At 37.9% G+C, this 14,211-nt stretch overlaps 1 protein-coding gene and 1 long non-coding RNA gene across 2 annotated transcripts in view; one reads left to right on the plus strand and one right to left on the minus strand.

The window, feature by feature from the left end:
* LOC148357498 (uncharacterized) overlaps positions 1-4,818 on the plus strand; it is a 28,545-nt gene extending 23,727 nt beyond the window's left edge. Inside the window, exons 2-3 of the long non-coding RNA XR_015851508.1 lie at positions 3,516-3,609; positions 4,134-4,818. This is a non-coding gene — a long non-coding RNA (uncharacterized LOC148357498). The remainder of the gene's footprint in view (positions 1-3,515; positions 3,610-4,133) is intronic.
* LOC148357495 (protocadherin-16-like) overlaps positions 1-14,211 on the minus strand; it is a 187,571-nt gene that overhangs the window by 147,973 nt on the left and 25,387 nt on the right. The gene's annotated exons all lie outside the window — the stretch shown is intronic.

Genomic DNA, 14,211 nt, shown 5'->3' on the forward strand with positions numbered 1-14,211 from the left:
GATATTGCACTATAAACGGTTTACCGCACCAAAACGGTACAATGCAAAAACATTTAACAGTATGAAAAAAAAAAACCCTTTTAAAAACTTTTACAACAAAAGTATAATATTTTGAAACCATAAAAATAGTCAAGAACATCTAAAATGAAAACTGTACACAGAATATTGCACTTTAACCGATATATTGCATCTAAACCAGAGGTATTGCACACAGAAACAGGAATATTTCACTTTAAAACTGTGTTTCACCACTGCGATTTAGAAGACTGTTCTATCTCCTGAGCCACTGCTGCAAATTAATAAACCATTTTATTTGAAGGTGTTATCGTACCTGTGTGTACACATTTTTTTGCTAAAAGATTGATATTTATATCATCCTTTCTTTGCACTAAAAACTAGCGTTGTCTTCATCTACAGTGAAAATTAGCAGATAATTATTTCACGCTAAAAATCTTATAGTAAAATATGGTACAATTATATACATTTCTCCCAAAATGTATTTGTTTGATTCCTTATTGAATTTGGTTTTATACCCCAACAATTACATCTTCACATGTAATTACATTTCAAGATTGAATTTGACTGAAACTTATTGCTAGTTACATTTTTAAAAATTTTTAATTTTATGTATTCCCATTTGAACATAAATTGGATAGGGATGTTTATCCAGGTCTGAAATCAAAATGTGTTTGCTTTGCCAATGAGATTCAAACCAAGATGAACTCAAATGACATTATAACCATCATCAATAGTGTAGTTGAATGCCTATTTCAATCTCACTATAAATTATTTTTATTAAATACGTTTGGAAATGTGCATACGAGTGTCTGAAGTTAAATTGAAAATAGATTGAATCCAGATCGGATCTGGTTACTTGATTTGATTTGATCTATTATATTTTATCTGATCTAATCTTTGATATAATCTACATGTGTTCATTTTGCAAACCTATTATATTGAAGGTGAATGCATTAATTGTAGTTCTAAGAAAGTATGATGTTGAACCCAATTCAATCTAAAATTGCTGCCAATTGAAAGTAAGCAATATGTGAACACTGAAATCTGTTTTAAATTGGTTGTGCAGGACCTGCTTTGATATAATACACACCATTAATTATTTGGAAGTACATAACCAGGATCGAGCTATTCATTGAGCTTTGACATTGCAACGCATTCACATTACAAATGAGAATCAAACCAAAATGTACTCATACGACGTTCATACCAAAAATCAATATAGTTGCGTAATTTGCATTTTCGACAAAATTGAATCCATGTCGGAAAACAGTGTGTTAAGCACTTTTCCTGAGCAATATACACTATTATTTTTCTAAACTCATGTTTGGAAATGTACATAAAAGTGTCAGATTATACTGTGGAAGTTAAAGTAGTTGGTATCCAACGACAAAGATGGTATTATCGCCCCTGATTACCCCTCTTAGCCATTACACAAGTTCGTCCAGCCTTCTCAACAGTCGAGATGTAGATGCTGCGGTCTGAAGAAGGCTCGTGACATCAAACGCTCCCACAAACAAGATTGGAGAAATGGTGCACCCCGTTGCAATATCTATTTCTAGTTGCTGCTACCCAGTGGCAAACTTCTAGGGGCAAAGCAATGCATCTTTGAATTTGATTATCTACATGTATATTGAACAATATACGTTTTACATACATTCAAGGTGAAAACGTGATATACATTATACAATATACATTAAATAATATATATATATATATATATATATATATATATATATATATCATTCCGTTTTCTTTGCTCTTATGACTCTGATTTTATATATACAGTGCATCCGGAAAGTATTCACAGCGCTTCACCTTTTCCACATTTTGTTATGTTACAGCCTCATTCCAAATTGTATTAATTTAATCTCTTATCTCAAAATTCTACACAAAATACTCCATTATGAAAATCTGGAAAAGTGTTTTACTTTTTTTGAATTTATTAAAACTAGACAACTAAGAAATCACATTTACATAAGTATTCACAGCCTTTGCTTAATACTTTGTTGATCCACCTTTGGCAGCAAATACAGCCTCAAGTCTTTTTGAATATGATCCCACAAGTTAAGCACACCTCTTTAGGCAGTTTTGCCCATTCTTCTTTGCAATAAGTCTCAAGCTCAATCAGGTTGGATGGGAGACGTTTGTGCACAGCCATTTTCAGATCTCTCCAGAGATGTTCAATCGGATTCAAGTCTGGACTCTGGCTGGGCCACTCCAGAACATTCACGGAGTGGTTCTGAAGCCAATCTTTTGAGATCTTGGCTGTGTGCTTTGGGTCGTTGTCCTGCTGAAAAATGAACCTTCGCCCCAGCCTCAGGTCAAGAGCGCTCTGGAGCAGGTTTTCATACAGGATATCTCTATATATTGCTGCATTCATTTTCCCTTCTATCCTGACTAGTCTGCCAGTTCCTGCTGCTGAAAAACATCCCCACAGCATGATGCTGCCACCACCATGCTTTACTGTAGGGATGGTATTGGCCTGGTGATGAGCGGTGCCTGGTTTCCTCCAAACATGGCGCCTGGCATTCACATCAAAGAGTTCAATCTTTGTCTCATCAGACCAGAGAATTTTGTTTCTCATGGTCTGAGAGTCATTCAGGTGCTTTTTGGCAAATTCCAGAAGGGCTTCCATGTTCCTTTTACTAAGGAGTGGCTTTTGTCTTGCCACTCTACCATACAGGCCTGATTGCTGGATTGCTGCAGAGATGGTTGTCCTTCTGGAAGGCTCTCCTCTCTCCACAGAGGAACGCTGGAGCTCTGACAGAGTGACCATCGGGTTCTTGGTCACCTCCCTGACTAAGGCCATTCTTCCCTGATCGCTCAGTTTAGAAGGTCGGCCAGCTCTAGGAAGACTCCTGGTGGTTCCAAATGTCTTCCATTTACGAATAATGGAGGCCACTGTGCTCATTGGGACCTTCAAAGCAGCAGAAATTGTTCTGTATCCTTCCCCAGATTTGTGCCTCAAGACAATCCTGTCTCGCAGGTCTACAGACAGTTCTTTTGACTTCATGCTTGGTGTTTGTGCTCCGACATGCACACTCAACTGTGGGACCTTATATGGACAGGTGTGTGCCTTTCCAAATCATGTCCAATCAACTGAATTTACTGCAGGTGGACTCCAATTAAGCTGTAGAAAGATCTCAAGGATGATCAGTGGAAAAAAGATGCACATGAGCTCAATTTTGAGCTTCATGGCAAAGGCTGTGAATACTTATGTAAATATGATTTCTTAGTTTTCTATTTTTAATAAATTCAAAAAAAGTAAAAAAAATAAAAATAAACTTTTTCACATTGCCATAATAGAGTGTTTTGTTTTGTGTAGAATTTTGAGATAAGAGATTAAATTAATACAATTTGGAATGAGGCTGTAACATAACAAAATGTGGAAAAAGTGAAGCGCTGTGAATACTTTCCAGATGCACTGTATATCAAATAACATGACAGAAGAATACAACCACCACTTTTGATAATGACCATTTCTTGCTTTGTGGTAGGCTGTGTAACCAGTTTCAAAATGTATCATCTCTTCCCCCTCTGGATCCGACCACTAATCCCACCATATCGGCTCAAGTCACATCAAACCAAAAGGTAAATAATTTCTTTTACACGTGTATTTATTTGTCATGATATTTGAATAAACACACATATATTAAATAAAGTAGTACTTCTATGTGTCCATCCACCCTGGTCATATCCCTCGTGAGGGGTGACCGACAGCAAGACAAACGCATACAAATAAAGGTGTACTGACGATATACTATTTTGGTATTAGAATGTTTTTTTTTTTCTTTCAGGGGTACCAGGGTTTCGGAAGGCATTGGCTAATGACTATTCCTTTTTTATTCCCCACCACACAGCTATTGCACTAGGTGATCCCCACCTCAGAACAGATGTGTCGCACTCCAGGGGTCTCCTTTATAAATTTAACTTAAAAGTTACTGACGCAAAGGTAGAAAAGAATTGGAAAGAGTGCTTAGTTTGTATAGATAGGGTCTACTGTGTACAAATGTCCCTCGCAGTTATTTTCTTGGAACTGGAATACATTTACACTAGTTACTGATTCTGACTACCTGGCAAGCTATAACCCATGGTCTGCACTCCAATTTTGGCAGCCCCTGAAGGACAGCTGGACATTGCACGGATGATTTAGGCCAGATTCTTTCAGCAACCCATTGAGTCAAAGCAGATGATGCGCTTCCTGGTGCCCAGCTTGTCTGGCAATCGCCAAAGTGCAAAGGACCCTGTGAGAACAGAAGGCCCGGCTGGCCCTCTAGAACCTACAGGCGTCACCCAACTGTCCTAAGTGGAGAAGAGACGCAGACTGAATATAAAAAGTCTGGAGTCAATGAAGGAGCAAACACCTGCAGCCTGACTTCACCCAGCGCCATCAAATTCAATAAACCAGGGCAGGGTCAGACTGGGACCTTCACGAAGAGTAAGCTCTCCAATCTCAAGCCGGAGGGTTTGCAGATGGGATGTCTTCACCTGCTTTGGTTTTTGTGTCATCGCTCCGGAGGGAGAATGTGACAGGACAGGACAATGTGGGAAAGGAAGTCGGGCTAGATAACAAGTCTTGAGTCAAATAATGATGGTGATCCCAACCTTGCAGCTGTTGCCTCTGGAGCTCAGTCACAGCTGCCTTTCCCTTTTCTTTGTTATCATTTGCAATAAGAAATTCTGCTTTACCTGGAGCAGTTTGACTTCCTTCCTGGGCCAAAAAGCCCTGAAGCTGATTTCATATCTTTGACAGTGGAGGTGCCTTTAAAGTCTGCAAACTTTGTTTGGTTCCAGAATACATTTTCCCAGTTTGGCACCACTGACATCGGGCAATGAAGCAGGGTAAACATTTCCCATTCTTGCCTTTTTGGCGCAACGGGTTTGTCTCTATTCACTAGGAGTGGAAGAACTAATTGATGGAATATTTAAAACTGATTATTAAAAGCGTTGACATTTAATTCGATCGTTAATTTATTTCAACACATGATTTATGAGCCAATAGGTACGATAAATTAATGCAAAAAAAGAGTGCACACAATTCTGTCGTGACACAGAGTTGTAGTACCACTATGGTCCGACAGAGCTCTAAGATAACTACAATAAAAAATTTTGTAAAATCCTTTTTCTTGAATATTGAATCATTACAAACAAAACTGTGTGGTGTTTGAATGTTTCATGATAAAAAAAAGTTAACATTTACAAGGTAAAAAAAAGTTTAAAAAATCTAAAATATAAGTAAATAGAAGGAATAAAGTAAAATTAAAAATGATAATGATGACATGTATAACCTAAGGGTCAGATTCCTAAATATAGTATACATCATTTTCATAACGGGAATGCTTATCGAATTAACAACATAAAAAACAAATTTGTTGACAAAATTTTGAAGTGTTTTTTTTCTATATATATTTTTTTTTTTTTTACATATTTTGTGCATAAATCCCTAATGGCCCCAATAAGCAGGTAGGCGCCTTGCATGGCTGACTCCCTATTGGTGTGCGTGTGTGTGTAAATGGGTAAGTGTGAAGCACACTGTAAAGCGCTTTGGGAGGTAATTGACTTGAAAAGCCCTATACAAATGCAGGCCATTTACCATATAAAAAATTGCTACACATAAAATGAAAAGCATTGTTTTTTTGTATGATATTAACTTTGTAAACGGTGGTAGAAAATCTTAAATATTTGTAGGTGTATAGCATATACAGGGATCAGAATGGAGATTTTCATTTTCAGCTGAAATAGCCAGCGTCCAGGAATAAACCAGGGCGGAGCTCCCCCCCACCCCCCCAAAAACCTGGGTTTTAGGCAATTTACTTGTCCAAAACCATGCTTATATTTATCATTTAAGTAACATTTTTAGAAGATTAAAATAATTTGCCCACATAACTGATTTTTTTGTAAATACTGCAAGATAAGTTCAAATGCAGTTCAGTCCCTGCAGCTTGTGCGACAATGCGGCCAATTTTTCTAACGGCCGCCAGGGTGCGCCAGAGCAATAAAGGAAAGAGTGAGACAGTCGGATTTTGAATTTGTTTGCTACGCAAGAGAAAAAGTGAAAAAGTCGGAATGCCTTTGGGGTTCAAAAACAGCGGAAATCCGCGGATCCGCGGAAAATTCTGATCCCTGCATATATTTGTATGTATTTTTGTTCATTGTCAAGTTCATTGACAAACACTTGGATTTTTTTACCGTTTTATATTATAGAATATTCTGTCGTTTTGGGCACTTTTTTCTATCTGTCCAAAGCTAAAATGTTTCAATAAAGGGGAGGAAGTTAAAAATCCCTTTAAGAAATCTAATTCATCAATTAATCAAAAAAATAATTGATGAATTCATCGATTCTAAAAAATAATTTTTAGTTGCAGCCCTAGTATTCACTAATATAAGTATGCAAAGAAAAACAAGGGCAAAAAATGCACTATACGCCATACAGCAACAGGCCTCGTCACAAAAAAAGTTAGTGTAAATTCCCAGGACATGGCTTTACGTTGTCACTGACACTTTCAAATTTCTGCCCTTTTTACGGCATATTCCCCACTATACCACATACATAACAAATCATCGAGTATCCAAAAACATAAAAACTTAACTTATAACTAAATTATACCTCCACATTAGAACTTTTTCACTTTACAGTGTGGAAAAATGTGTTTTTGTCTGCCCCTTTATAGCATTCTTTTCATGAAAGCACATCAAAATAAATTTGTTCACATGCACAAAAAATATTGGAACTTTGCGGTTCGTATGAATGACTAAATTCGATAACTGTCCGCTACCTCCTATGAAATGCTACTCAGCTATTGGAACATGCCGATATGCAAAATCCTTTGCAAGGCGGCAAAACAATACTTTTTATTCACTTGTGGTACAAGGCTTTCTGTGATGCTAAATGAAGAGGGAAAACATAACTATTTAAAAGAGGCTTGAAATGATCAAAAAATACAAATCACCACTCACACTAAGTTTCATAGCTGTAGCAATCAACAACCGGGTCTATAATTAAAAGTAAGGTGATTAAAGCAAGGATATCCCAATCTGCCTCCACCCGCAACTCCACTCGACCAGCTCAAGTCACTGTACACCAAAGGCAAATCAAGTTTTACTCTTATTTTTGTACTTGTATATTTATTTATAGGGTTATTTAATCATATACAAATATATTAAAAAATTAGAATTTGCAATTTACTATTTTGTTATTTGTTATTGTTTTTTATTGGTTGTTTCACTGGGGTTCGGAAGGCGTTAGCTAATTACCATAGGTTTCTAACTTGGTATATGGCAGTTTCACTACCGGATGCCAACTTCTGGGATTAATGTCGTATCCTGGGGGTCTATTGTCTTCGTTTACAGTTGCCAGTGGAGGCATACCTAGCAGTTATGCTAGTTCGGGCTAGGACACACCATTTTAACCAAAAGACAAACTCATCCATCAATTTGTCAGAACAGGAAAATAATTTTTATAGATGTACTAAGTAGCTAGAACTCTGTGACTCCATAAAATATGGCCCACTGTGTTGGTGGGCCACACTTCTGCCCCCCACCCACATGTGTGTTTGGAACCCTGTGAATTCCTGATAAAACGAACAGCTTCTAAGCGAGACAACTTTGACCTAAACGCCTGCAACCCCGTCCAGATGTGCATAAGGGCCAAGATTCACCCAGCAGGGTTCATACACCTTTTTTATGGGAAAATTCAAGCCCTTTTCAAGTCCTTTTGAGGCCAATTTTTAAATGTTTCCTGTACCTTCAAAGGAAGAAATAGCATGGAATAGAATAGAATAAAATAGAATAGATTTTTATTATTGATTTTATTGTTTTGTATTTTCAGGGATTTTGTGTTGTGGTTTGACTTTAAATTTGTTCAGTATGTAAAAACCTAAATTGTTTTGTATTTTACTTTTTTGTAAATCTGTGAATGTTTGAATTGTTATTTCATGTTTTTGAGGGATCCCCTGAAAAAATGTAAAATTAATAATTACTAAATAATTAGGTTCATAATGTTTTATTATTATTCATAATATATCGTCAAAGAAAAAATCTGAGGAACCGTTTGTGAGCCAAAAGTGCCAGCTCTTTTCAGTGTGCCGAGCCAAAAGACACATTTTTCTAAATAGAGCTGTCCTCACTTCACATGACAACGCTATCATAACAACCCACCAGAGCAGGTGTGTCGACGTCTTTTTTACGCACTTTTTAGAAAATTATTCCTTTTATTTATTGCGTGGTCTATAGAGTCAAACTGCCAAGATTTATGGCAATGGTAACAATTTCAAGCATTTTCAAGCACTTTATCCAAAATGCAACCATTTTCCTGACCTTCAAAACATAAATGTGAAATTCCAGCATTTTCAAAGATTTCAAGCACGCATACGAACCCCGACTCAGGAAATATTTAGTTTAAAAACAGGTTCAGTAGCACATCCACTTTACGGATGTTTAGCCGCATGGAGCGCAACACCGCAGATCATAAACACCGGCAGAAAAAGAAACAACTGAGACAAGAGCGCACCACCAGCTCTTCTTTGCAGCGGACTTAGTCCAAGCTGGCAGTGAAATGCACCGCCGAGTGTTTTGTTTGTCGCAAAGTCTACACGCAAAACATCTGCTGAGAATTGATTACACGCTTTCTGTGCAAGAAAATGAATTCTTGCATTATCTCCAGGGGAAAAAAACCTTTGGCTCTGTTCAGAGACGATTCCGTTCCAAAAATGTGGCAGAATCTATCGGAGGCGGGAAAGAAGTAAATGCTAAGAATGCAGGTGAAGGATTGGCATTTCTCTCTTATTTTGCACGGTCATTTGGCAAGCTGATCCGTTCCTAGCATACGGCAAGGCGTTGAAAAATGTATGAGAGCTCTCGTACGGAAGATCTAAGCGTAATTAGAATCAAGTATCAATTTTTTTATGCAAATCCCACGTGAAATTGTATCTTCCTCCCCCTCTTTTAGGTTGAAAGAATCCTAGTGAAAATGTACATAAATACATAACGAGTAATGTTGGCATACTAAAGCTCTATGATGATGATAAAGCGAGTTTAGCAAGTTGAAACTTCAGTTCTACGAGGTTTTCCCGCTAGCTACATGTTCGAGAAAGAGCTTTCAAAGTGATAACTTTTCAACTACAGCAGACAAAAATTCTTACAGATCCCAGAGAATCATGGGCTTCTCTGTGCCCAGTCTGGAGGAGATTGATTCTGACCTTTTAGGCATTACATTCTGCACACCTAACACTTACTCTAGTTTTAAACAATAGTAATATCTGAAAAGCATTGTAGTAATGTCATGATTGCCCTATTTGGAACACCTGTGGCAGCTTGATTGGCACCAACAGCCCGGATAAGCTGATTGGTAGCCGCACCCTTCTTAAGCCCTGACTTCAGTTCAAACTTTGTCAGATCGTTGTGAGCTGTTGTGTTTCACTCAGTGAGCGTTCCCGTCCGACTTTGTCCCTGTTAAAACCTGTTTCCTGCCTGATTCCCGTTTTTTGACCCGTTTCCAAACCTGACTACATATATTTTGCCTGCCGCCTGCCTACGACCTCTATTACGAACTTTACTTCGCCTCTGATCTCCAGCCCTGGTCAAACGATTTGCCATTCCCACCTGTCTTCTTCCGACACAGAAGTGTCACTCCCGCCTTGCTCATTCCCGCTCTCCGCCAGTCCTCGGATCAAGCAAGCCTTACTCTCACTCTCTTTCAATAAAATCTGAGAAACGCATGCAATTGAGTCCTGTGTCCGTTCTGGTTTGTGTCAAGTAACTACTTTTTCCCAAAACAGTACCTATAACATCGCAGTAACTTGGCAGTAACACAGCGGTAACAAGACAATAACACAATACTAAAACTACGATTTTAAAAGGGGAGGTTGATGTTTGCCTGTATAGTTGTGTGTGTGTGTGTGTGTTGTGCAGACGGAAGAGCATGCCACAGAGTCATCAGCACAACCCAGAAATCATGGGATGATCTCTGCTCAGTCATTCATTCTGACTTCCAAGGCCTTACATTCTGCACACCTCATGTTCTAAACCTGATAAATTTGAAGCACAGCTTTGAAACGTAAAACCTTACTCTAGTTTTAAACAATAACTGTGTATGAATAGCATTGTAGTAAATAACTTTTCTTTCCAAACTTTGCCTACAACATAGGAGTAACATAGCAGTAACGCAAAAATAATTCAGCACTAAATGCTCAGTTGGTAAAAAGTTGATGTGTTTGGTTGGAGTGTTTCTGACAGAGGAACTTTACAGAGAGTAATCAACAGAGCCCAGAAAATGATCAGCTGCTCATTCTTTAGAACATTGATTCTGACTTTCGAGGATTCACATTCTGCACACTTCATGTTCAAAGACCAACAAGTTTGAAACACAACTTTGCTTACCCTAGTTATAAGCAATAACCGTATCTGAGTAGCATTGTTCTTAACACCTAACATAATCTTTCCAAAAAGTATCTCCATAGTAGCAGTAACTTGGCAGTAACACACCCGTAAAGCAACACAACACAGCACTGAAGGTTCTTAGATGGTTGATGTTTGTGTCATTTTTCTGACAGAGGAATTTGACAAATAGTCATCCACGCATACTAGAATATGATCAGCTCTTTGCCCAGTCCGGAGCGGATATTAAGGACTCCTCTCATCTCGCCCATAACCTCTTTGACAGATGCTACAGGACCCTTGAAGCAAAGACTAACTAGCCGTAACCACCCTAAACAAGCCCACAAGCACACAAAAACTGAAAAACATATCTTGCCTATGTATATTTGTAGTTTTTGTAATCTTTGTTTTTGCACAATTTTGCCAATGCCACTGCACTATTTTCTGAGGTATATACAACTTAGGCCAGTCCACAACCAGTATCCTGTAAATGTTATCTATTTGTTTATTTTCATCTTTTAAGTCTTTAAGTCTGAGCAATTAGGCAAAATAAAACACCAGATCAAGTGTATCAACAACAACATCAAACATGTGTAAAGATCTACGCCTCAATTACACCATCCAGTGATCTGAAACGGACATGTGGGCAAGGAAAAATTCAAAACCTCAACATGAGGAAAATAAGAAACCTTGAGAAGGGGCGTCTCAAGTGGTAATCCTCCTTGCAGTATGACCATGCTGAAAAAGATGTTACATTGGGTAACAATACACAAAACATAGCAAACATCAATAAGATAAACATAGGTAATACGTAAAATTGTCCAAAAGGTAAATAACAGCAACGACGCCTTGGCCCTGTTAAATTGTTCAAAAGGTATATTATTATTTTTTTATCTTATCTATTTGAAGTCTTTTTTTACATATTAATCCTATAGTTCCATTTCTAGTCTTGTTGTAAACAATGTATACTTCTATTCACTCTATCCCTCTTCCCAAGGTAACTCCATTAGTCCTTTCAAACGTGTATTATCCTTGACTCTTACTTGAAAGAATGACCATCCCACATCCATTCACAGCAAAGTAACTTGTTTTTTTTTCTTGTCATTTGTGGCATAGAAGAAGACGTGAGTGCCCTTCATCATCAACTAAACTACTGCGCCTTTTGAAATTCAAACCAAAATTATTGAAAGGTTTGAGTAGCATTCCACGTCATTACTTTGCCACCTGGAGCATGTTAAGTACATAAAGTTGCCATCATCGAGAAAAAAATCTATCCATTCATCCATTATCTGCACCGCTTATCCTCTTTGTGGTCACGGGGGTGCCGGAGCGCATCCCAGCCATCTCAGGGCAGTGGGCAGGGGACACCCTGGACTGGTTGCCAGCCAGTCGCACGGTCCACAGAGACAGACAACTCACTCGCTCATTCACATCCATCAGTATGTCATATTGGTGGATGTGATGTTCAGTACGTTGTAGCTTTTGACTTGCTAATGAATAAAAACTTCAAGGTGGGGTTGAGTGAGAAAGTGGCGATATGAGAAAAAAATAAATGGTCAAACTCTGGTTGGGACTGAGAAGGTACAGACAAATGTATGAAGGCCCACCTCCTTGTTTGCTTGTGTCAAATTTGACTATGTCTACATTCAAGCAAAATAAGATTGGAAAGGGAATGCATTGTTTGTAAATCTTTTTCATGGCCAAGCATAATCAAGGCCAATTTTTCCAGGACCTTCTAAGGAAGAAATCCAGCGACTACAAAAAGAATGTTATTTTTGATGACTAAAAAACATGTCACTATCTTACTGCTAGCACATACATTCTGCTATTCTAAGCGGTTCCTATCAATGATCTATGATATTTTTCTGTCAATGATCTGCTATAAACTGAGATGAATTCTGCTGTTCCGCTTCAACAATGCACATGCCGCTTGGCAACGTCACACTTGCTTACAAAAACAGGAAGGGCTCTATAGGTGTTGGGTAATAGTGGAGTTCAATACGGACGACCAAAAAATAAAAAGTATTGCATGTGTAAAAATCAGAAAAGCGAAACCAAATTTGGACTCATTCTAATGATATTGATCGCTCCGAGGCAGAGTGCATTCAATTTTTCGATCTTGAGGACTGATGATCTTTTGTTTTTTGTTTCACTTATTTTAATGACAAGCCACATACACAAGCGTGACAGCGTCATTTTCACTCATTTTTTAATTGTATTTTTATCATTTATTGCGTGGTAGATAGACATAACATGGCAACAGCAACAATTTTAAGCACTTTACCCAAATTCAAGTATTTTCCTGACCTTGAAAACACAACATTAAAATTCAAGCATTTTTAAGCATTTAAAGCACCTGTACAAACGCTGGATAGATCCTACAGTGGTTTTGATTCCATGCTTCTTATCTTCCAATGTGCCGTATAAATGGAAAATATATAACAGAAAACTATTTGTGGGGTGTGGGCATTATAATCAGGTGCGCATAGTAGTGCGGGAAATAACAGTAAATCCTGTGCCCTATTTTTAGGTGTGTTAAATACAGCAATGGCACACATAACCCAGACTTCTCCTTTTAGTACTATGCGCCTATGGTAATGAAAATACAATAAAGTTATAGAAAATCACTGTCAGTTTCAATGTATTTATAAATTATTTTCTCTGTTTCAATCCAGCGCAGCCTTTTTTTATCCTCTTAAAACAACGGAAAGCGGACGAGAGCCAATAAAAACAATAACCAAAAGGTGATAAAATGCTATTCTGGCGTGTGGAAAAATTCTTTATCTTCCTGTCCAGATGAGCCGACTTGCCAGCGCTTTGGACGGGAATAAAGAAAAAATATTGCAGAAACTTTAAATGAGGCTGTTAACCGTCTATATCTAAAGATGATTTATTGAGAGTTGCTCTTGCAGAGTAGGACTATTTTAAATCTTGGCTTGGACAAAATGGAAAGTCCTGGAAAAAAAAGCTAGCTAGGGATCTGTAATACATGCCACAGAGACTACATATACATGCAGGGACTAATCCAATTGGAAAAAGAATATTGGCAGAATGCCATCTATGTAAAGCCATGTTAACATGCACAATAATCCGATTAAGGTCTTGGTCAGACTGAGTTTCAGTTGGGTTAGTCCGAGGTTCGGCAACTAGCGGCTCTGAAGCCACATGCTGCTACTCTGCACTCCTGAGTCGCTCCCTAGCGCTTTTTTCTAAAATGTTTGAAAATGGAGAATTAGATGGTTTCTGTGGAAGGACAACATGACACAAGCATTCTTAACAATTTCAAATGAATATAGATGTATACAGTACTTGTATAGAGCATAGGTGTAAAACTCTGTGCAGCCCTTTGAGACTTTGAGGCTATACAAATAAACATGACTTGACTTGACACTGGCCGAGCAAAATGTGGTTTCGGAAAACAGGATTTTCAAATCAGAGGAGAGGCTAAATATGTGTTAACTAATATTGCCGGTTCACCAGTGTGTCTTCTTTGTGGACCTAATGTGGCCGTAATTAAGGCATTAATGTAAAATGGCACTACAAGACAAAAGAGAGTGGGCTAAAAAAAAAAAAAAAAAACCTGAATGCAGAGCAGAAGATACAGAAAGTTAAAGAGCTAAAGAAGAATATAAGGGTGCAGCATGTTTTTCTCCAAAAGCAAATTTCCCAGAGTGAAAAGTACACATTTCATTCATATTTGTGAATTATTCATCCTGCGCGGATGAATAAAGTATCTATCTATCTATCTACATTTCCATTTTATTCACGTTTTGAATTTGTATAGTTTTGACAGGAGATAATTTTATAGAGATAAGATTT

The sequence above is a fragment of the Urocampus carinirostris genome, chromosome 10 (genome assembly GCF_059441175.1).
Source record: "Urocampus carinirostris isolate Australia breed hairy pipefish chromosome 10, RoL_Ucar_1.0, whole genome shotgun sequence".
Lineage (NCBI taxonomy): Eukaryota > Metazoa > Chordata > Actinopteri > Syngnathiformes > Syngnathidae > Urocampus > Urocampus carinirostris.